The sequence below is a fragment of the Lycium barbarum genome, chromosome 5 (genome assembly GCF_019175385.1).
Source record: "Lycium barbarum isolate Lr01 chromosome 5, ASM1917538v2, whole genome shotgun sequence".
In the NCBI taxonomy this organism is placed as follows: Eukaryota; Viridiplantae; Streptophyta; class Magnoliopsida; order Solanales; family Solanaceae; genus Lycium; species Lycium barbarum.
In genome coordinates this window covers 91437397-91463106 of record NC_083341.1, presented here as the reverse complement: position 1 = coordinate 91463106, position 25710 = coordinate 91437397, and positions in this window count along the sequence as shown.

Sequence of the window (25710 nt, the reverse complement as noted above, 5' to 3'; positions counted from 1 at the left end):
AATGATAGTATAACTCTAATGAAGGTAGAAACGTGAGCATTGAAGGAGAACGTGCAAGTGATGGAATAGTTGAATGGAAAGGTATGTAAGGCTAACACTTCTTTCATAAGGCATGGTTCCTTGGCCAAATATCTAATCTTCTATAAGCCTATGATGTCCTCCAAATGATTCTATCTTTAAGAGCTACTAAGCTCATGATTCTCGATATGTTACGATTGTACTATATTCCTCCTATGATGAGTAATCCTCTAAGGATAGATGTAATGAACGACGATAGTAATGATGCTAAAGATATTTATGAGATTTTATGTATATGTGTCTACGTATGACTATTATGAAACCCCGAGCTTAAATGGCCAGGTAGAATATATATATATATATATATATATTGCACGCGCACCACTGCAGTTGGGTACGGATAACCCTGAGCCTTGGTAGGGCCAGGTATGTATACTCACCGAGCCTTGCCATGGCCGGGTATGCGAAACACTGAACCTTCATGGTCGGGTATGCTATGTACATGATATGGATATGTATACGATATAAATATGAGTATAAATACGAATATGTTATGAATACGAATATGGGTATGGAAGTGTAAATGAGTATGGATACGAATACGGATACGGATATGGATGTATGTACACGGTTACGCATTAGAAATGGAATGTCCCTATGAAAAGCAAGTAAGTGTTTATGACGTTGGATCTACTACCTCCCATCGTATGCTATTTCTTATGTTGCTTATTATGCTTCTATAATGATGTTGATCATGCTTTACATACTCAGTACATTCTTCGTACTGACGTCCTTTTGTTTGTGGACGCTGCGTCATGCCCGCAGGTGGCCAGGGAGACAGACTTGATCCATAGCTTTATTACTCACGGACTACATAGCGGAGCTCCATTTAATTCGGAGCTACAACTTTTGGTATTTATTCTTTTGTATATATATTTATGGGTACGGCGGTGTCCTGTCCCGCCTATATGATATGACATACTCTCCTTAGAAGCTCGTAGACATGTGTATATGGTTAGATGTATTTGGCCTTGTTGGCCTATGTTTTGAATATCATTTTGTTAGCCTCATCGGCTTATTATTGTGGGCATACCTTTTGACGATGATATAAATGTATCGTTGCCCAATGGAAATAGTATGAATGAGGGATAAAAGTATAATTTAGCTATGTGGATCACCTAGATGTAAATGTGAAAGTATGATAAGAGGTGCCCGGGTGGGTTAGCACTGGGTACCCGTCGCGGCCCTCCGGTTGGGTCATGACAAAAGTGGTATCAGAGCAGTTCTGTCCTAGGGTGTGTCTTCGAGCCGTGTCCAGTAGAGTCTTAGTTATGGGTGTGTTGTGCGCCACACTTATAAATAAGAGGTTGCGGGCATTTTAGGAATGAATGACCTTCTTTCTTCATAAAATCGTGCAATAGAGCTATGACATAAGAACTTCTTTTTCCTTAACTGTGTGTTATGTATTTCAGAAATGCCTGTAAAGAGAAAGGCTACGGAAGCCCAAAAGGGCAAGACAGTGGCAGAAAAGCGGGCTGAAAGAGCACCGCCAACAGTTGTAGAGGAAAGTGAGTCCCAGAATGCGGCTCAATCTCAGTCCTCCCATTCAGTGCCTATTTCCGAGGAGCGTGAGGGAGCCTCAGCCCCAGCTCCAGCACCTCCGGCTCCTCCACTGGATGCTTCAGGCCAAGATGTAAAAGAGGCCATTCATTTGCTTACTCAATTGGTTGCTGCCCAGACTCAACGGCAAAGTACAGGGCAAGGTGATAGGGCTGTTAGTGCAAGGGCCCGTGATTTTATTAGCTTAAACCCTCCGGAATTCTTTGGATCAAAGCCGGATGAGGACCCTCAGAATTTTATTGATGGAATGTTGAGGACACTTCGGTTGATACATGCTTCGGACACCGAATCGGTGGAGTTAGCATCCTATAGATTGAGGGATGTTGCGGTTCATTGGTACACGGTTTGGATGGCTTCACGGGGAGCCAATGCGCTTCCCCCGGTATGGCAAGAATTTGTAGATGCCTTCCTCCGACATTATTTGCCTCCAGAGGTTCGGCGAGCTAGAGCTGATAAGTTCTTGAATTTGAGGCAAGGAAGCATGAGTGCTTTAGAGTATAGTCTCTGCTTCAATTCTTTGGCCAGGTATGCTTCGGCCAGGGTAGCGGATATGGGCGATCGAGTGCACCGGTTTGTGAAAGGCCTAGGGACATATTTGATGGATAGGTGCTTGGCTGCGTCCCTTTAGGACAACATGGATATTTCACGCATTCAGACCCATGCCCAGAATTTAGAAGAAAGCCAACAACAACAAAGAAGTGAGTGTGAGCATGATAGAGGGTATACCAAAAGGGCTAGATCTTCGGGTCCGATAAGTGAGTATAGAGGCGGGCACAGACAGCAGTTTTCTAGGCATTCAGGCCATTCTATGACTAGTGCGCCTCCACGGTTTTCAGGACAGAGGTTTGATAGATCTACTCATTCCGGGCAGAGTCAGAGCTTTTCGGGATCTCAGTTCAGGGGCGATTCAGGTCAGGCGAGGCCACCCGTGCCACGATGTTCCCAGTGTGGGGAGTTACATTGGGGTCAGTGCCGATTGGGTTCAGAGGTTTGCTATTCATGTGATCGGCCAGGCCATATTATGCGTGATTGCCCCTCAGTTGGTGGTAGAGGTAGGACCCAGCCTTCAGGGTCGATAGCTGGATCTTCGTCATCTATATGCTCTATGGGGCCAGGTTCACATGCTCCAGTTGGCCATGGTAGAGGCAGAGGGAGAGTCCCCAGTTCTAGCGGTCCTCAGTACTGTATTTATGCTTTAGCTAGACACCAAGATCTTGAGTCTTCTACTGATGTGGTCATAGGTATATTATCGGTATTTTCTCATAATGTATATGCTTTGATAGATCCGGGCTCCATATTGTCATATGTTACTCCATATATTGCGGGTCGGTTTAGAGTCAAACCAGAGTCGATCAAACCTTTTGAGGTGTCTACACCCGTTGGTGAATCGGTAATAGCTAGCTGAGTATATAGAAACTGCATAGTTGTGATTTGTGGTCGCCGTACTATGATTGACTTGCATAAGTTAAAAATGGTGGATTTTGATGTCATTATGGGCATGGATTGGTTGGCTTCTTGCTATGCCAATATTGATTGTAGAATGAAAATGGTTCGCTTCCAATTTCTAGGAGAATCAGTTTTAGAATGGAAAGGGAATACTGCGTCACCAAAAGGTAGGTTTATTTCCTATCTTAAAGCAAGGAAAATTATCACAAAAGGTTGCATTTATCATCTAGTGCGGGTTCAAGATGTAGAAACTGAACCGCCAACTCTTCAGTCAGTCCCCGTGGTGAATAAATTTTCTGATGTCTTTCCGGAAGATCTACCAGGCCTCCCTCCCGAGCGGGAGATTGAATTTGCTATTGATGTGTTACCAGACACCAAGCCTATATCTATTCCACCTTATAGAATGGCCCCCCGCAGAATTGAAAGAGTTGAAGGAGCAATTGAAATACTTGCTTGAGAAAGGCTTTATTAGGCCTAGTTCATCCCCGTAGGGATCACCCGTATTGTTTATTCGAAAGAAAGATGGTTCCTTGCGAATGTGCATTGACTATCGGCAATTGAATAAGGTGACGATTAAGAATAAATATCCTCTTCCGAGGATTGATGACTTATTTGATCAATTACAAGGTGCTAAATGGTTTTCAAAGATAGATTTGAGGTCCGGGTATCATCAAGTGAGAGTTAGGGAGAAAGATATCCCTAAGACAACCTTCAGAACAAGATATGGCCATTTTGAGTTTCGAGTAATGTCATTTGGGCTAACGAATGCACTGGCAGTGTGTATGGATTTGATGAACAATGTGTTCAGACCCTTCCTAGATCTATTTGTGATTGTATTCATCGATGACATCTTGGTGTACTCTAGATCCGAGGCAGAACATGCAGATCATTTGCGTACTATCCTTAGAGTTCTTCAAACTCGAGAGCTGTTTGCAAAATTTTCTAAGTGTGAATTTTGGTTGAAATCAGTGGCATTTCTGGGGCATATTGTTTCAGCTGATGGTATTCGGGTAGATAGCCAAAAGATTGAGGCCGTGAAGACTTGGCCAAGGCCCACAACTCATACGGAGATTCGTAGCTTTCTGGGCTTAGCAGGTTATTACAGGAGATTTGTTGAAGGTTTTTCTTCTATTTCTGCACCACTCACAAAGCTGACCCAAAAATCAGCAAAGTTTCAATGGACAGATGCTTGTGAACATAGTTTCCAAGAGCTAAAATATAGATTAACTTCTGCCCCAGTCCTGACACTTCCAGAGGGATTGGAAGGTTATGTTGTTTATTGCGATGCTTCAGGCATTGGGCTAGGCTGTGTGTTGATGCAACATGGTAAGGTGATTGCGTATGCTTCAAGGTAATTACGGAAACATGAGAAAAATTATCCAACCCATGATCTAGAATTTGTTGTAGTCATTCATGCTTAAAGATGTGGTAACATTATTTATATGGTGTCCATGCGGATATTTATATAGATCATAAGATCCTTCAGTATATCTTCAAGCAAAAAGAGTTGAATTTGCGGCAACGACAATGGTTGGAATTGCTAAAAGATTATGATGTTGATATCTTATATCACCCCGGAAAGGCAAATGTTGTGGTTGATGCTCTTAGCCGTAGATCCATGGGAAGTTTGTGTGATGTACGACCAGAGAAAACAGAAATGGCTCGTGAGCTCCAGCAGTTAGCTAGCCTAGGAGTTCGAGTAGTGGCCTTAGGTAACAGGGGAACTACTATTCAGAATTCAGCAGTCTCGTCGTTAGTAATGGAAGTGAAAGAGCGACAATACGAAGATCCCATGCTAATGCATTACAGAGATACACTACCTCAGAAAGAGGAGTCATCATTTGAGATCTCAAGAGATGGAGTTCTTCGATGCCAAGGCATATTATGTGTTCCTAATGTGGCAGGTTTATGCCACCAAATATTGAGAGAAGCTCATTGTTCCCGTTATTCTGTCCACTCCGGAGCAACGAAAATGCACCATGATCTTAAATCTATATATTGGTGGAATGGGATGAAGAAAGATATAGTGGAATTCGTAGCTCATTGTCCCAACTGTCAACAAGTGAAAATCGAGCACCAAAAGCCAGGCGGATTGTTGCAAGCTATAGAAATTCCAACTTGGAAGTGCGAAGTAGTTAACATGGACTTCATTACAGGCTTACCCCGTTCTCGACGTAAGTATGACTCTATATGGGTGATTATGGATAGGCTCACGAAGTTAGCTCATTTCTTGCTAGTCAGAACTACATATGTGGCAGAAGATTATGCAAAGCTTTATGTTAAAGAGATAGTGCGACTCCATGGTGTTCTAGTATCGATTATCTCTGATAGAGGGACTCAGTTTACAGCTAATTTTTGGAAGTCCTTCCAAGAGGGTTTGGGGACTCGAGTGAGCCTTAGCACGACATTTCACCCACAGACCGATGGACAAGCGGAATGTACTATTCAGACCCTTGAGGATATGTTATGGGCATGTATGTTGGATTTCAGAGGAAATTGGGATGATCACTTACCCCTTATTGAGTTTGCTTATAACAATAGTTATCATTCTAGCATCCAAATGGCATCGTATGAGGATTTATATGGACGAAAGTGTAGATCCCCAATTGGGTGGTTTGAAGCAGGAGAGACTAAATTGATAGGCCAGACTTGGTCCAGCAAGCCACAGAAAAAGTTAAGCTCATACAAGGTCGACTATTAGCAGCCCAAAGTCGTCAAAAGTCCTGTGTGGATAATCATCGAAGGGACTTAGAGTTCCAAGATAAAGATTGGGTATTCTTAAAGGTGTCGCCGATGAAGGGCGTTATGAGATTTGGCAAAAAGGGGGAGTTAAGTCCCCAATACATTGGGCCCTATGAGATTGTGCGCAAGGTAGGCAAAGTGGCTTACGAATTAGATCTACCTCCTAATCTGGAGTCAGTTCACCCAGTTTTTCATGTCTCGATGCTTCGTAAATGTGTTGGAGATCCTACTAGGATCGTGCCAGTAAATGATGTTCAAGTGACAGAAGAGCTGACTTATGAAGAGGTACCTATTGCCACATTAGATAGGCAAGTACGGAGGCTTAGAAACAAAGAAGTGGCCTCAGTTAAGGTTTTGTGGAGAAACAATAACCAAGAAGAAATGACATGGGAAGCGGAAGAAATTATGAAATCCAAGTACCCGCACTTATTTCAGCCCCCGGAAGGGATCCAAGATGAGACATCAAGATCATAAGGTATGTATGTTTTCCTTTTTATGCATTTGGGTCGTGTGTGGCAAAACTCTATTGCTATTATGTTATGGCCCTATGAGGCATTGTTATTATGGGCTGTTGTGATAGTATGGTAGTGTCATATTACAGGGGAAACTCTGGCGAAATTTTTATAGAATCCCCGAGGACTTAACATTCCAGGACGAATGTTCTTAAGGGAGGAAAAATGTTACACCTCGAAAAAATTTCCGTTAATGCACAGCAAATAGACTAACGAAGGGCACGAGGTATACGATAATTCTATAAGTAAGAAATAGAATTTGATGACCCTAATTGAGATTTCAAAGACATTCGAGGTAAGAGAAGAAAGTTGCCGAGAAAAGGCAAGGTATACGTTATGTATCAAAAAGGATTTATGAGTACCAAGTTAATGATGACTTAACAATGTTTTGGAGAAGAGTTATAACGTCCCTTAGATTGTTAATGAGGTGCTAAACAAGTGTCAAGAAGGTTCCATAAGGATTGGAGATCGAACGAAATGACGGAATCCATTTCAGAGAAATGGAGTTATACGACCACTTATACGGTCCGTATAACTTTATACAGTCCGTATAAAGGGTACGTATAACTCCCAGAAGGGAGATGATTTTCTGGTTGGTGAACCACGACCACTTATACAGGCCGTACAAGGTTATACGGACCGTATAAGTGTCCGTGGAAGTCCCGATGAGCTGATTTTTATTTTTTGTATAAATAGATGCCTTGGGTTCTTTTACGTCATTTTTCATCTTCTACAAGTATTGAGAGCTCAAAACCCTTCTCTAATCACATTCCACTCAAGTCCAAGAGAACACAAAGATCAAAGACTAGAATCAAGTGTTTATGTGTTAGAAAGCTTCCAAGGGTTAGAGGACTACAAAAGATTCCATTGGAGAGGAACTAGGGTTTTGGTTCAAGTGAAGTATTTCCACTCAAGGTTCATTCCTACACCATCTAGGTAAGTTTTATGGTATTTCCATGTTGTTTAAGGTATTGAAACATTGAAAGACTTGGATTGTAGAAGAATATAGAAAATGGGTCTTGAATGTGAGAATAGTGATGTTTGTGAGTAGTAGCTTGGGTGAGTAATGATTCTTGATATGTTATGATTATAATAATGTTATAAATGATATTGAGAACATGGGATAAACATTGTATATGAGCGAATGTAATAGTGTGCTATGACCATGGATATGGATGATTGGAAGTGAATTGAGAAGTAAGGATAATGTAGGTGAATAAAGACTATTGTTATGATGTTGTGAATGTTATTATTGATGATTGGGAGTTGATATATGATATGGAGGAAGTCGTATAAATAAGGGAGATGATGTCCAATTTTCTCTAGCTTTAGTCATGTATGCTAAGCTATCGATTTTCTAATGATAGTATAACTCTAATAAAGGTAGAAACGTGAGCATTGAAGGAGAACGTGCAAGTGATAAAATAGTTGAACGGAAAGGTATGTAAGGCTAACACTTCTTTCATAAGGAATAGTTTCTTGGCCAAATATCTAATCTTCTATAAGCCTATGATGTCCTCCAAATGATTCTATCTTTAAGAGGTACTAAACTCATAATTCTCGATATGTTACGATTGTACTAAATTCCTCTTATGATGAGTAATCCTTTAAGGATAGATGTAATGAACGACGATAGTAATGATGCTAAAGATGCTTATGAGCTTTTATGTATATGTGTCTATGGATGAGCATTATGAAACCCCGAGCTTATATGGCCGGGCAGAATATATATATATATATATATATTGCGCGCGCACCACTGTAGTTGGGTACGGATAACCCTGAGCCTTGGTAGGGCTAGGTATGTATACTCACCGAGCCTTGCCATGGCCGGGTATGCGAAACACCGAACCTTCATGGTCGGGTATACTATGTACAAGATATGGATATGTATACGATATAAATATGAGTATAAATACGAATATGTTATGAATATGAATATGGGTATGAAAGTGTAAATGAGTACGGATACGAATACAGATACGGATATGGATGCATGTACACGGTTACGCATTAGAAATGGAATGTCCCTATGAAAAGAAAGTAAGTGTTCATGATGTTGGATCTACTACCTCCCATCTTATGCTATTTCTTATGTTGCTTATTATGCTTCTATAATGATGTTGATCATGCTTTACCTACTCAGTACATTCTTCGTACTGACGTCCTTTTGTTTGTGGACGTTGCGTCATTCCCGCAGGTGGCCAGGGAGACAGACTTGATCCATAGCTTTATTACTCAGAGACTGCATAGCGGAGCTCCATTTCATTCGGAGCTACAGCTTTTGTTATTTATACTTTTGTGTATATATTTATGGGCACGGTGGTGTCCTGTCCCGCCTATATGATATGACATACTCTCCTTAGAGGCTCGTAGACATGTGTATATGGTTAGATGTATTTGGCCTTGTCGACCTATGTTTTGGATATCATTTTGTTAGTCTTGTCGGCTTATGTACATTGTTGTGGGCATACTTGTTGACGATGATATAAATGTATCGTTGCCCAATGGAAATAGTAAGAATGAAGGATAAAAGTATGATTTAGATATGTGGCTCACGTAGATGTAAATGTGAAAGTATGATAAGAGGTGCCCGGGTGGGTTAGCACCGGGTGCCCGTCGCGGCCCTCCGGTTGGGTCGTGACAAGTTGGCAAGTCGTAAGTCGTGAGTATCGAGTCGTTTGCTTGATGACAAACATAAGGTTAAGTTAGGGGTGTTGATAAGTCATGGATTTTAGGGCTTTTTACATCCACTACTTATACTTTTTGAGTAATCTTTTCAAGTGTTTGTTCGTGTGTTTTCATGTGTTTTCAGATTTTGTGAGTTAAGGAAAAAATGGAACAAAAAGAGCATAAAGTTGCGGCAAATATGCGGCACCACAATTTGGAATTGCAGCCGTATCTTTTGCCCAAAGAAATGACAGTAAGCTAAACAAAATACATCAACTTGTGATGAGAATGCGGCACCGCAACTTCGGAGATGCGACCACATTTTGGAGGCCTGAACATCCAGTGAGCCAAGCAACATGCATGAATATGCAAAGTAGATGCGGCACCACAACCTCAGTTTACGACAGCATCTTCAGAAGGACTGGGAAGGAATGCTGAGTGACTTGCGGTTGCAAACTCATGTTGCTATCGCAAAATTAGGCCGTAAGTCTTCAATTTGTCCGAAATTTGACTTTTTGTCCTCCCTCAATAAATACTTTTACCTAGTGCTCTGTGCACATTATTAAGTATTCCCCACTTAAACTTTCTAGTTGTCTTTTAGCATTGAGAGAGAGCTTTGAATATCATTTATTGTGGAAGCTTTTGAGAAGATTCTCCATCTTTTTGTCATCTTCTCCATTAACATTATTGTAAGATTTATGAATATTATCTTTGCTACTACTTTCTATTTAATGAATATGAGTAGCTAAACCATTTAGCTAAGGTTGTGGGACCAAATGTGCTAGTTATGTGATTGGGTTTTGTATTCATCCTCCATTTATGTGTAAATATGTTTTTCTATTTACTCTTCAACCTTTAATGTCATTTAATGGTGTACAACATTATTTGTGCCTAGTTACTTTTCCTTTGCTTGAGAAAGAAAGGAGAAGTTAGGAAAAGAGTAAATAGCAAGGATTTGAGGCTTATAAACCTCATCTAATAAATTGAGCTAGAGATAGGAAAGTTACTTGAAAGAAATTGGGTGTTCATATTTTTCACATTCTGAGGAAAGCTTAGCAATGATATTTATCAATTTGGTTGAGAAAATTTTGATAAACTCAAGTAGCCCATACTTAATTACATCTATACATATAAAGGAGTTAGATTGACACCCATTCGCATTAATTTTCATCGGAACGACAACCTTAGTCCCTTAACCAATAGTTTACATTTCATAACAAAACTCTTAGACGCTAATGATCAAACTTCAAATCAATTATTATTATATTCCCTTCTACCCAAAATATAAACTAATAGTCGGGCGTTACACTTAATTAGTCTATTTCTTCATTGTATTCTCTGTGGCATTCGATCCCAACCTTGTTGGGTTCTATATTTGACAACGACCGCTTACTCCTAATATTGAAGGTGTAATTTAGGTGTATCTTGTGGCTGCCCGCTTGACCCTCATTTTGGGTCGTGATAAAAACCCATGTCCGTCTAGAGTAATCATCTACTATAGTGAGAAAATATTGCAAGCCATCATATGTAATTGCTTTATAAGGCCCCCATACATCCATATGGATTAGTTGAAACATTCCACTACTTCTAGAAGTACTTATTGGGAAGGGGACTCTAGTGTTTCTAGCTAGAGGACAGATATTCCAATCATTGATATCGAAACACTTATCATGCTGAAAAAATGGAAATCTTCTCAGAACGCCCATAGGAATATGTCACATTCTCTTATGCCATGTTGTTGCATCTATATTCTTCTGTACAACAAATGATGATTTACATGCAACACTCCCTTGGCTAGGATGAGAGTACATCACATAAAAGACATCGTGTCCCTTACTAATCTCCCTCACCTTACCAGTGAAGAGATCCTAAAACAAGCAAAAATCAGGAAAAAACATGGCACAACATTGCAATTCTTTTGTCAATTTTGAGACAGACAAGAGATTGAACTTGAATGCTGGCACACATAGCACATTGCTAATAGTATCACCTCCTGTTAACTGACAGTTTCTTATGTGAGAAATATTAGCTGATTCTCCTGTTGGTAAATGCACTTTTCCTGCATCAGATACTGGTGTACCAGTTTTCAGCAGTCCTTTGACACCAATCATATGATTAGTGGTTCCTGTGTCTATAATCCACTTAAGATAAGTATCAGAATTAATGTTACCTCTGGTCTTTCGCGTACTTTAAAGTTTCATCTTAAGACGTTTGTCGTAGACTCATATTGGGAATCATTTGTGAAGTTGTGTATGAGGCCTATGGGTGCATCTCGGAGTTATATGAGTTCTTAGACATATTTGGAAAGTATTACAAAAGTTAGACGTCAAATGAATCAGAAAGAATACGTTTCGTCAAAAAAATGGAATAAGACCATTCCACGGACCGTGAATAATTTCACGGACTGTGAAGATATTGGTTGGCCACGGTGGAATGGGTGGCAGCCTGGTGGCTTACAGGAAGTGTTTCACGGCACCTTTCACGGTCCGTGAAAATGAGGCGGTGGAGATTTGTCCTTTGGTTATAAATTAATTACCATGACTTGGGGCTCATTTATTTCATAAAAATAGAACCCTAGTGATCCTTTAAGCTCTCCCAATCATCCATAATCATCCCAAACCATTTCAAGAGAAGATCAAGCTTTAAAACCTCAACTAGTTCATGAAAGGTGTTTGTTCTTGCTTCTAGTTGAAGTTGTGATGGCTAAGTCTTGAAGTAAGTTGTGTGAAGTTCTTCAAGATATAGTGTATGTTCTTCACTCTATCTCTTATGTTGAGTTGATTTGAGGATTTAGAAAATCTTAAAAGTGAAAAGAGTCATGGTGGAAAGGTCTTAAGGTGTTGTGTTGAAGTATTGGTTATGGACTAATTTTGAAAGGACGTTTTGGACTGATTTGAGTCTAGTTTGAATGTAATCTTTTGGATATGGTATTGTTGATGTTGTTATTGATGTTTTGGATTTTTTTTGGAGTTGGGTGGAAGTACACAATATAGGGGAAATGTTGTCAGAATTCCGTTAACTCACATATTAGTTTAATTTGACCTTGTAAGTGTTTCAACAACTTAACCTTAGTGTGAATCAACTTGAATATAGATTTGCAAGCTCGGGAAGATAGACATTGAGTGGCTAAGTAGAGGACGAGTATGTTAAGGCTATCCCTTTTGTTTTGGCATCATCATATTGATACAAACATATATGAATGATATCCATAATGATTGCACTCTTAGAAATATTAGAAACTTCTGTTCTTGATCTTCTTATGATTTCATTGATCTTGTCTTATGGTTATTGATCTTGTCTTATGGTTGTTGATCTCATCTTATGGTCAGTGATCCCCAAGGTGAGATATGTCGATGATGTTAGTTTCATGTATGGTAATCGGAGGTATATCGACCTTACGTCACTCCGATAGAGTCGTAACACTTCTTTGGGCTCTCACGCATGCTTTATATATATACGTATCTATTTTATAACACTGCGTCGCGCTATAGTCGGCCGAGTACGGTACCTATTATGCACACCACTGCAGTTGGGTTCGATATCATGATGATGGCCCCAAGAATGGCTTAATGATAATGTTGCAGCCCCACAGTGTGGCTTATATATATGTATGTAAATGGTTTTTTAAACAGGAAAGCATGCATGTCATCCGCCTTCAGAGGCATTCAGATGTACAGGTTGTTTCTCTTTTATCTAATGTCACCTTCATGTCTTTATTATGTTGTTCTTCATGCCTTACATACTACGTACATTATTCATACTGGCGTCCTTTTGTTTATGGATGTTGCGTTCATGCCCGCAGTTAGACAGGGAGATGATTCACACCCTTAGGTTGCCTTCTCATCGCTTGTACTAGAGCACTCCACTTGTTCCGGAGTTGCAGTCTAGCTTGGTATGATACTTTTCTGTACATTTGGGTATGGAGCGGTCCTGTCGCGTCCTTATAATGTCTTGTATTCTAGTAGAGGCCTGTAGATGGATATGCAGAGTTAGATGTTCGATGGCCTTCTCGGTCTATATCTTGTTGAATCATCATTTTTGATAGCCTTGTCGGCTTATATATTTTGGTTCAGCGTGATTATGTATGTATATATATCTTTTAGGCTTGTGTCGCTCTTAGCTTATGATATATATTAGTTAGCAGGTTGTCTTGTGACGGCCATCATGGCCCACACTCAGGTATGACTATGTAATGCATGTATGTCTTGTGGTGCTTGGTAGGTTAGATCCGGGTGCCCGTCATGGCCCTCCGATTGGGTCGTGACAAAAAGTGGTATCGGAGCAGTTCGTCCTACGGCTATCTATGAGTCGGTGTCTAGTAGAGTCTTGTTTATGGGTGTGTAGTGCACCACACTTATAAACAGGAAGCTGCACGACATTTAGGATGGTTGACTTTCCTTCTTATTCTAGATCGTGTGATATAGCCATATTATGAGAATTCCCTTTTCCTAACCATATGTTGTGATTTCAGTAGTGCCTGTGACGAGGAAAGCTTCAGCGGTCCGGAAGGGCAAGTAGTGGCAGGTAGGAGAACTGGTCGGGTACCACATGTAGATATTGAGGAGGGCTAGTCCTAGAATGAGGTTCCATCTCAAATCTCTCATACTCTGCCCGCTCCAGAGGAGCATAGAGGAGCTCCAGCACCCCAGCTCCTGTACCTGATACAACTGGACAAGAGATGTGGGATGCTATTCAGTTGTTGACTCGATTAGTGGCCGCTCATGCTAGACGCCAGGGCGCCGGTGTAACACCCCAAAAGTTTTTTTAAAACTAATACTTGAATTTTCGATTGATCATATCTTTATAGTAAGGATATATTTACTTCACACTCCCTGCGTGAATTTGGCGATATATGAAAATTGCTTACTTTAGACTGTGTTAATATTTACAAGGAAGTTTCGTGATGTTGTTATGTTTACCACTTATCATCCTCTTGATAAGTTTATTATGAAATACAATAGATATAGATAAGTTTGGGCAGCCTTTTTTTTTCATCCTTATCCAAGTAACATATATACCTTATTGGCTTTTATCCTCTCCACCACTTCCAATTTCGTTTTCTCCAAGAAAATAAAACCCCAAAACCCTTTTCCCCTCATCAAATTCTCCCACTAAATCAATCATCAAGACTTTTTTTGGTTGAGCCACAAAAAACTTCACACGATTGAGGTAAGTTACAAAACCCGTTTTTGAACTGGACAGTGTTAGTGTTTTCAGCATATTTCCTTGTATAAAATTTAGTTTTAAGTGATCCAAGATATTCTAGAAAGCTATTTCATAGCCCTACAACTTTAGTTCAAGATCCAAAACCTATTTTTGCTTGTATTTACTCGAAAAGGGGTGATGAAGTACAGGGCAGGTGTTGCCCAGATTTCTGTTTTGAAAACCCTACATGTACTACTGTTAGTATTTCGAGCATATATTTTAGTACAAAACTACTATATGAGTGATCTAAATTTCTCTGAAACCCCAAGACATATATCTACAACTTTCATTAAGGCCACAAAGTCTATTTTTGCCGTTTACCCCTTTGAAACTGAGCCACAATATAAGACAATAGTACTGTCCAGAATTCCTGTTTTGGTAGTTTAGGGTGATTTTCACTGATATCATGTTTAGTTTCGACATGCTGAAACCATTGAACTTAAATAGATATTTGATTGTGTATTTAAGGTATATATATAATCTTGTACAAGCTAAGAGGAATTGTTTGACGAAGTGGAATTTGGTTGGTCTATGGCGTAGACGATTTGAACTCCTCCAGTTATGGTAGAACTTGTTGTGTGGTAAAACGCCAAGGTTTGTGTACAAACTTGAACTTGAAATATATTTATTTTCTGGAATTTTTGAAGTATCTTGATGTGTTGTTTCTTTTCTCTTCATCTTGTATCATTGTATGGTTATTATCTCAAGTATTGCAAAATATTGGCTAAATCGCCCACTTGTACGAATTGCTTGATCATTTTGCATTCTTGTTCGAACTTTGTCCTTCTTGTTGTTGTGACTTTGTCACTGATATCAGCATGCCTCTTGACTCGGATCTTTTGCCATCTTGACTTTGGATTTGTGGTTCGTCTTAGTTATGGAACTTCTCCATGTTAAGTACGAACTAGAAAGCCATCTTTAATATGGTTCCTGATTCTCTTGATTATTGGGTTTCGACCCTACTTGATTTGGGGCTTTGGTCCATCTTGATATTGATTGTGCTGAGTGTGATGGTATGACGTACATATTGGGCGAAATTTGTTATTTGACAAACTCTCTTGAATTGAATTATAAGCTTTCTTGACACTTGAGCCTTCGAATATTGATATTGATATTTCGAAAATCTTCAAGGTTTGATATTTGATAATTTTGATATACTTGGCTACTTGATTTATTTTTATCTCATTGAGCTCCTATGACCAAAGGGAATTGGAGTATCTAATAGCTCCAAGCCCAAAGTTTATACGCCACTAAGCTTTATGCTTAGCGATAGTTGTATTTATCGTAGGTAATGTACGGGAAGAGATTTGAAGATGGCCATTTGGAGTAGACTTTTTGGGAGCTTTAATGAAGATCACATTTGCATGCATCTAGGTCTAGTAAAATTTTAAGGACTTGTACATGATCCATATGTCACACTTATGTATGTAATTTTGGAGGCTTGCTGGACACAAGACCATATGCTTGTAACTTGAACTTGGTGACTTGTTTTGCTATTTTAGGGTGTGCTTTCAACCCACGTCATGGCATGTACTAAATTTACATTTTGTCTTGTAATTATGTACCAAGGAGGAGACTAGTTTTCTTTTGATATTCACATGTTTGAAATTCGTGTATAATATGAACCTGCAATGGTGCTGAATGGAAATATAATTTCATTAGGAAGTTGCTTCAACATTTTGATTATTCAAGAAGGGTGTTACCATATTAAATTGATACTCTGATATTGTATTTCTTCAAAGGATGTTAAGAAGTGTTTTGTTAAGAAACAAAATGTCGCACTTTTAAACCTTTTTCGCATGGGCCTATTTCCGCCACTAAATTATTGTGAATATCTTTTGATATAAATTTCTTCTGAACGTTGTAAGTGTGAAATTAGCTTTTGTTTTGTAAGTGGCATCCTCCCAAAGGGGATGCTACAGCGGGTGTTAATGTTGCTGATAGGGTTGTCAGTGCGAGGATCAGGGGTCTCCTTAACTTAGACCCTTCAGAGTTCTTTGGATCTGATCAACATGAGGACCCACAGAACTTTATTGATAGGATGCAGAGGACCCTGAGGGTGATACACGCTAGCGAGACTGAGCTAGTGGAGTTGGCTTCTTATAGATTACGGGATGTTGTTGTTCACTGGTATGAAACTTGGGATCTATCTAGAGGGGAGAATTATCCTCCAACGGTATAGCGAAAGTTTACAGAGGCCTTTATCCTCTACTATTTACCGCCAGAGATTTGACAGGCCTAAGCTGATAGGTTCCTGAACCTTAGACAGGGGAGCATGAGTGTTCGGGAGTACAGTCTTCATTTTAATTCATTGGCTAGATATGCTTCAGTTGCTGTAGCTGAGATGGAGGATCAGTTTCATCGATTCGTGATCGATTTAGGACCGCACTTGATTGATGATTGCACGATGGCTTCATTTCAGACAGGAATGGGTATTTCTCGTATCCAAGCATACGCTCAGTGTGAGCATGATAGGGGTCAGAGTAAAAAAGCCAGATCTTCAGGTTCTGTCAGTAAGTTCAGAGGTGGTTAGAGGTAGCAGTATCCTAGGCATTCAGCCCATTCAGTGGCTAGTGCACCTCCATAGCTCGTAGGTCAAAGATTTGATCGATCCACTTATTCAGGACCAGGTCAGGGTTCCAAAGCCTAAGGTTCTCGGTACAGAGATGAGACAGTCCAGATGAGGCTACCTTTTCCATGATGTACTTAGTGTGGTAAGTTATATGCTGGACAGTGCCGCTTGGGTTCAAATATTTGTTATGATTTCGGTCAGCCAGGCTATGTTATGCATGAGTGTCCGTTGAGAGGTTGAAGAGGTATAGTTCAACCCACTGGATCAGCAGCTGGTTCGTCATCATCTGTACACCTTCTAGGGCAAGGCCCTCATACATCAGCAGGTCGTGGTAGAGGTAGAAGGGGAACGTCTAGCTCGAGCGGTCCTCAAACTCGTATTTACACATTGGCTGGTCGACAGGATCTCGAGTCTTCGCCTGATGTTGTTATAGATATACTATCGGTATCTTCCCATGATGTTTATGCGTTGATAGATCTGAGTTCTACGTTTTCGTATGTTACTCGTTTTATTGTTGGTCAGTTTGGGGTGAAACTCGAGTCGATTAAACCTTTTGAGGTGTCTACACCCGTTAGTGATCCAATGATAGATAGAAGAGTATACAGAGATTGTGTAGTTATAATTTGTGATCGTCACACTATAGCAGATCTGATTGAGTTAGATATGATAGAATTCGATGTCATTATGGGTAGAGATTGGTTGGCTTCTTGTTATGCTAATGTTGACTGTAGAACGAAGATGGTTTGATTTCAATTTCCAGGAGAGCCAGTTCTACTGTGTAAGGGTAATACGGCATCGCCGAGAGGTAGGTTTATTTCCTATCTCAAGGAAAGGAAGATGATTTCCAAAGGTTTTTTTTATCATATAGTCCGGGTTTGGGATACAGAAGCAAAGCCACCAACTCTTCAGTCTGTTTCAGTGGTTAATGAGTTTCCAGATGTATTTCCAAACGAGCTTCCAGGTCTTCAGCCAGAGCGGGAGATTGACTTTGCTATCGACATATTACCATGTACTCAGCTGATATATATTCCTCCTTATAGGATGGCGCCCGCTGAGTTAAGGGAATTGAAGGACAGCTGAAGGATTTTCTTGAGAAAGGCTTTATCAGGCCTAGTACGTCACCGTAGGGAGCACCAATGTTATTTGTGAGGAATAAAGATGGATCCTTGTGAATGTGTATTGATTACAAGCAATTGAATAAGGTGACAGTAAAGAATAAGTATCCACTCCCGAGGATTAATGATTTATTTGATCAGTTGCGGGGTGCTAAATGGTTCTCGAAGAGAGATTTGAGATTAGGGTATCACCAGGTGGGGGTTAGAGAGAAAGACATTCCGATGACAACTTTCAAAACCAGATATGGTCACTTCGAGTTTCGTGTAATGTCGTTTGGGTTGACTACTGCCCTGACAGTATTTATGGATTTGATGAATAGGGTATTCAGGACCTTTCTAGATCTATTCGTGATTGTGTTTATTGATAATATTCTAGTATACTCTCGACCAGAGGCAGAGCATGTAGATCATTTATGTGTTGTCCTTAAAGTTCTTCAGACTCGGAAGCTGTATGCAAAGTTCTCTAAATGTGAGTTTTGGTTGAACTCTGTAACTTTTCTGGGGCATATTATTTCAGATAAGGTTATCAGGGTGGATACGCAAAAGATTGGAGCCGTGAAGACTTGGCTGAGACCTACGACACCCATGGAGGTTCATAGTTTTCTAGGCTTGGCAGGCTATTACAGGAGATTCGTGGAGGGCTTTTCTTCCATTTCTGCACCACTGACGAAGCTGACTCAGAAATCAGCTAAGTTCTAGTGGACCGATGCTTATGAGCGCAGTTTTTAAGAGTTGAAGAACAGATTGACTTCAGCACCAATTTTGACACTTCCGGAGGGATCAGAGGGCTATATTATTTATTGTGATGCTTCAGGTGTGGGGTTAGGTTGCGTGTTAATGCAACACGGTATGGTTATAGCTTATGCTTCGAGGTAGTTGCAGAAGCACAAGAAGAAATACCCGACCCATGATCTAGAGTTAGCCGCAGTGATTCATGCATTGAAGATGTAGAGGCACTACTTATATGACGTCCATGTTGATATCTCTATGGACCATAAGAGCCTTCGGTATGTCTTCAAGCAGAAAGAGTTGTATTTGCATCAGAGGCGATGGTTGGAGTTATTGAAGGATTATGATGTCACTATCTTCTATCATCCTGGGAAGGCGAACGTAATAGCTGATGCCCTTAGCCCAGATCCATGGGTAGCTTATCTTATGTTCATCCAAAGAAAAGGGAGTTAGTTCATGAGCTTCAGCAGTTAGCTAGCCTAGGAGTTCGATTATTGGACTCGGGCGATGCAAGGGTTACTATTCAGGATTCAGCAGTCTCATCTTTAGTGGCCGAGGTTAAGGAGCGCCAGTATGAGGATCCTATGTTAGTCCATTATAGATATATAGCTCCTCAGAAGGATAAGACACCATTAGAGATTATTGTAAATGGAGTCCTCAGATATCAAGGCAGACTGTGTGTTCCTGATGTTGCAGGATTACATCGTCAGATTATGGGAGAGGCTTACTACTCCCACTACTCTATTCACCCGGGAACGACGAAGATGTATCACGACGTCAGAGAGGTTTATTGGTGGGATGAAATGAACAAAGACATAGCAGAGTTTGTAACTCAGTGTCCTAACTGTCAGCAGGTAAAGATTGAGCATCAGAAGCCTGGTGGGTTATTGTAGGCTATTGAGATTTCGACTTGGAAATAGGAAGCGATTAATATGGATTTCATTACAGGCTTGGCCCGTTCTCAGCGTAAGTTCGATTCCATATGGGTGACTGTTGATAGACTTACAAAGTCAGCCCATTTTCTACCTGTCAGGACTACTTACTCAGCAGAGGATTATACGAAGCTTTATATCAAGAAGATAGTATGACTTCATGGTGTTTTGGTATCCATTATCTCCAACAGGGGTGCACAGTTTACAACTAACTTCTGGAGGTCCTTCCATAAAGGTTTGGGGACTCAGGTGATTCTTAGCACAGCATTTACCGCCAGACAGACATACAGACTGAGCGTACCATTCAGATACTTGAGGATATATTACAGGCATGTATGATAGACTTCAGAGGTAGCTAGGATAATCATTTGCCACTTATCAAATTTGAGTATAATAATAGCTATCATTCCAGTATCCAGATGGCCCCGTATGAGGCTTTATATGGACGAAAATGTAGGTCACCTATCAGATGGTTTGAAGTGGTGGAATCTAAGTTTGTAGGGCCAGATTTGATTCAGCAAGCAGTGGAGAAGGTCAAGCTTCTCCAGTACCGATTATTGGCATCTCAGATTCGTCAGAAGTCTTACGCAAATAATCGCTGATGAGATTTAGAATTTCAGGTTGATGACTGGGTATTCGTAAAGGTATCGCCTACGAAAAATGTTATGAGGTTTGGTAAGAAGGGCAAACTTATCCCTCGGTACATTGGGCCTTACAGGATTGTACGTAGAGTGGGCCAGGTGGCCTATGAGTTAGATCTACCTTCAGAGTTGTACCCGTTGTGTCAATGCTTTGTAAGGGTATCGGATATCCTTCAAGAGTCACACCAGTTGATAATGTTTAGGTTACCAAGCAATTATCGTATAAAGAGGTTCCCATTGCTATACTAGATAGATAGGCTCGAAGATTGAGGACTAAGGATGTAGCTTCAGTTAAAGTCCTTTGGAGGAATCGGAATATCGAGAAGATAACTTAGGAAGCTGAGGAAGATATGAAATCCAGGTATCCGCACTTGTTTCCACTCCCAGAGGAGTTCCAGACTGAGACATCATTACCTTCTGGTGCATAGTATTTCATTTCTTACAATTACTGATGTGCCGTGAAATTGTGGCACATTCGATACCTTTTTACGAGAAGTTTTACTTGATTTTAGGCAAGTATGTGTTGTTTTGCTGTGTTTTTGTTATGTTTCAGGTAAATCATAGAGTCAAGGTTCAGAAACTAAAATTTGTTGAAATTACCCAAAAGTTGATTTTTACTGTCCGTACAATATTATACAGACCGTGTCTGTGGTCGTATTGAAGAAGCACAAGGCAACATAATGTCAAAGTTGGAAGATGCTGACGTACGAGCAACTTATACGAACCGTATAATATTATACAGGCTGTATAGTTGGGCGTGTCGAAGGATTTAAGACAAGACAGAGAGCTGTGTTTGAAGAAGTAGTTTCACGATCGAGTTATACGAGCCGTGTAAGTTTATACAGACCGTGTAATACCAGCTCGTGTTTTTCTCTGAAGAAGTGAAGACTGAAGGCTGTACAATTTTATACGGGCCGTGTAATGTTATACGAACCGTATAAGTTGCCGTCTGGGACTTAAGTGCAAATTTTGTAATTTTACGTTTTTGAAACCTATAAATAGTCCAATGTAGAGTTTTATTTATTATCAGCCGTTATACTTTGACTCTTGACTTAGAGCATTGAATATTCCTTTGTTTTTGGAGCTTTCAAACATCAACTCAAGTATTATTAATTTCTCTTTTCATCAAAAGTAAGCAATAATGAATTCTTTAATATTTTATTTCTTGTTCTTTGTCATTAGTAGCTAAATACCTTTATTAAGGTTGTGAACCCAAAATGGGTGTTTTGTGATTGGGAATCGTGATTGATATATGCATGATGGTTTGTTAGGTTTTATTTATTCTTCGTTCTTCATTCATAATTAATGGCTGCAAACATTGATTAAAGCCATAAACTTTATTTAACTTGGGAAAGTACTTAGGGTTTGGTAAGAATAAATAATAAGAACTCAAGGCGTTAACCTTGTTTAATAAATTCACTTAGGAATAAGAGTAATTTACTTGGCATTATTAATCATTCTTCATATCAACTTTCTTATATTTGGAAAAATCATTGAAAGAAATAATATTTATTTATTAGGAAATAGTATAGATTCACATAAAGGTTAAGTGCATTCATATAACGATCCATTAGAAGTATATCAAGATCAATACCCATGATCATATACTTTATCTGAAGGGGACAAAACCCTGGTTTCTTTTACCATATATTACAATCCAAAGTAATTAGTTAGCAATTAGTCATAAACAACCAACTTTCTACACATTCATCGGAGTAAGACATTACCTAAATAAATCATTCTACAATTTTAGTAATCTTTTCACACCATATTCCCTATGGGATTCGATTCCAACCTTGTTGGGTTACTATATTTGACATCGCCTGCTTTACGCTAATAAAAAGTGTAATTTGAGCGTATCAATTACTAGTCGTATAAGGCCATAAATGTTATTGCTTGTTGTGGCCCTGTGTGGCATTGTATACCTTGGGTTGCTGTATCACAGGTTGGTAGTGGTACAGACAGGGGAACCTCTACTTAAATTTCTATAGGAGCCCTAAAAGTTCAACATTCGAGGATGAATGTTCTTAAGGGGGAGGAATGTTACATCTCATCTTTCGCGTACATTAAAGTTTAGTCTTAAGTCATTTGTCATAGGCTCATATTGGAAATCAATTGGGGGAAGTTGTGTATGAGGCCTATGGGTGCATCTCTGAGTTATATGATTTCTTAGACATGATTGGAAAAGAGTACGAAGGTTAGACGTCAAACGAATCGGAAAGAATACGTTTCGTCGGAAAATTGGAATAATTCCACGACCATTTCCACGGACTGTGAATAATTTCATGGATTGTGAAAATGTTGGTTGGCCACCGTGGAATGGGTGGCAGCCTGGTGGCTTACTGGAAGTGTTTCACGGCACAATCTGCAAAAAATTTCACGGTTGTGAAAGTGAACCGTGAAAATGAGGCGGTGGAGATTTGTCCTTTGGTTATAAATTAATTCCCATGACTTGGGGATCATTTGTTTCATAAAAATATAACCTAGTGACCCTTTAGGCTCTCTCAATCATCCATAATCATCCCAAACCATTTCAAGAAAAGATCAAGCTTTAAAACCTCAACTAGTTCATGGAAGGTGTTTGTTCTTGCTTCTAGTTGAAGTTGTGGTGACTAAGTCTTGAAGTAAGTTGTATGAAGTTCTTCAAGTTATAAGGTATGTTATTCATTCTATCTCTTATATTGAGTTTATTTTAGGGTTTAGCAAGTCTTAAAAGTGAAAAAAGTCATGGTGGAAAGGTCTTAAGATGTTGTGTTGAAGTATTGGTTATGGACTGATTTTGAAAGGAAGTTTTGGGCTGATTTGAGTCTAGTTTGAATGTAATCTATTGGCTATGGTATTGTTGATGTTATTATTGATTTTTCAGAGTCGTTTTGGAGTTGGGTGGAAGTAGACAATATAGGGGAAATGCTATCAGAATTCCGTTAACTCACTTATTAGTTTAATTTGACCTTGTAAGTGTTTCAACAACTTAACCTTAGTGTGAATCAACTTGAATGTATATTTGCAAGCTTGGGAATATAGACCTTGAATGGTTAAGTATATGGCGAGGTATGTTAAGGCTATCCCTTTCTTTCTTTTGGCATGATCATATTGATACAAACATATACAAATGATATCCATATTGACTCCACTCTTAGAAATATTAGAAGCTTCTGTTCTTGATCTTCTTATGATGTCATTAATCTTGTCTCATGGTTATTGATCTTGTCTCATGGTTATTAATCCTGTCTTATGGTTGTTGATCTCATCTTATGGTCATTGATCCCTCAAGGTGAGATATGTCGACGATGTTAGTTCCATATATGGTAATCGGAGGTATATCCACCTTACGTCACTCCGATAGAGTCGTAACACTTCTTTGTGATCTCATGCATGCTTTACATATATATATATATATATATATATACATATATATATATATATATATATATATATATATATATATATATATATATATATATATATATATATATATATATATATATATATATATTTTATGACACCACGTCGCGCTATAGTCAACCAAGTACGGCACCTATTGTGCACACCACTGCAGTTGAGTACAGTATGATAATGTTGGCTCCAAGAGTGGCTTAATGATGATGATGCGGCCCCATAGTGTGGCTTATATATATGTATGTAAATGTTTTTTTAAGACAAGAAAGCATGCTGTCATCTGCCTTCAGATATACAGGTTGTTTCCCTTTTATCTCATGTCACCTTCATGTCTTTATTATGTTATTCTTCATGCCTTAAATACTCGGTGCATTATTTGTACTAACGTCCTTTTATTTGTGGACGCTGCGTTCATGCCCACTGCCTTCTCAGCGCTTGTACTGGAGCACTCCACTTGACCCGGAGTTGCAATCTAGCTTGGTATGATACTTTTGTGTACATTTGGGTATGGCGGGATCCTATCCCGTTCTTATTATGTCTTGTATTCGAGTAAAGGCTCGTAGACATATATGTACAGTTAGATGTTCTATGGCCTTCTCGGTCTATATCTTGTTGTATCATTATTTCTTATAGCCGTGTCAGCTTGTACATTTTGGTTGAGCACGATTACATATGTATATATATCTTTTAGTCTTGTGCCCCTCTCAGCTTATGATATCTATTAGTTAGCAGGTTGTCTCGTGACAGCCCTCATGGCCCACACTCAGGTATGACTATGTAATGCATGTATGTCTTGTAGTGCTCGGTAGGTTAGATCCAGGTACCTGTCATGGCCCTCTGGTTGGGTCGTGACAATTAAACAGTGAATTGCCTGCTAAATTAGCAGTATATATGTCACAACCTAACCCGCCATGACCGGCACCCACACTAACTCCTAGTGGGCGAACCAAAACGTAAGACATCTACTCATTCAAGTCCATTTTTATGTTAACCAATTCAAAAACAAGATAAATCAAAATTTAGTCATGCCATAAAATAATGAAGTAAATGCGAAAGTCCTAACTATTACAACCCCAAAATTCGAAAGTCACCGTACAATGACTCTATTCTGAAACATGTATAAGGAATGTAAGCTGTCGAAATAGATAACCAACAATGTCTGGAGTAGAAATAGACATCAGAAAAGAAGATCTTCGGGCGACCTATCATGGATAGAAGCTCATCCTAAATCTATCAGCAAATGGCCTCAACGCTAGATATGAGGTCGAGTAGCAGTCTTTGGATCAGAATCTACACTCAAAAGAATGCAGCAAGGTAGTATCAGTACAAACACTATGTACCGATAGATATCATAGGCCGACTAAGATTAGTATCATGCATAAATCATAAAATCAGTAAAATAGACAAGCCAGTCAACAACACATAATGAAATAACCCAACAACAAGTCAACCAAGGATAATAACAATCAAGTTACCCAACGATATCAAGATTCAGATCAACAGAAACAAACAACGGAATAAGTCTACCAACCATAACCATATACACGTTGTACACACATGCTAACTGATGTCATTGCTCAGTAGTCATGACCTGGAGGGGACCCATGGTGTCTATGTACCACTCGTTTCGGACTCACTCCTCGGACCCGAGCTCACAACTAGGCCACATCCTCACCTCGGTCAAATGTGCCTGTTCATATCTAGGCCTCATCCTCACCCCCGGTCAAATGAACCTTTTCATATATATCAGTATCTATTGTCACATTGTTTTCAATAATTGAATTATCATTTTGTACCTCAATTTCACTAAGAAGATCATATTAACTTCTCACCACAACATCATCAACCTGTAGGTTCCAACATAACAAATAGTGGCACGAAGCCCACATAATCACTCAATCAATAGCATATAGGAAGTTCAACCACACATGTCATGTTTGAAAACTAGACATGCTTTCTCCTATCAATTTCACAACACATACAATTAACTAATCAAAGTCTAACTCAAGTAGACCGTAACCTACCTCAAATATAGAGCTGGAACAATGCAGATTATTCCGCTATCGCATTTCCCTTCCGTAAAGCCTCAGAATGCTTCAAGTCTAGTAA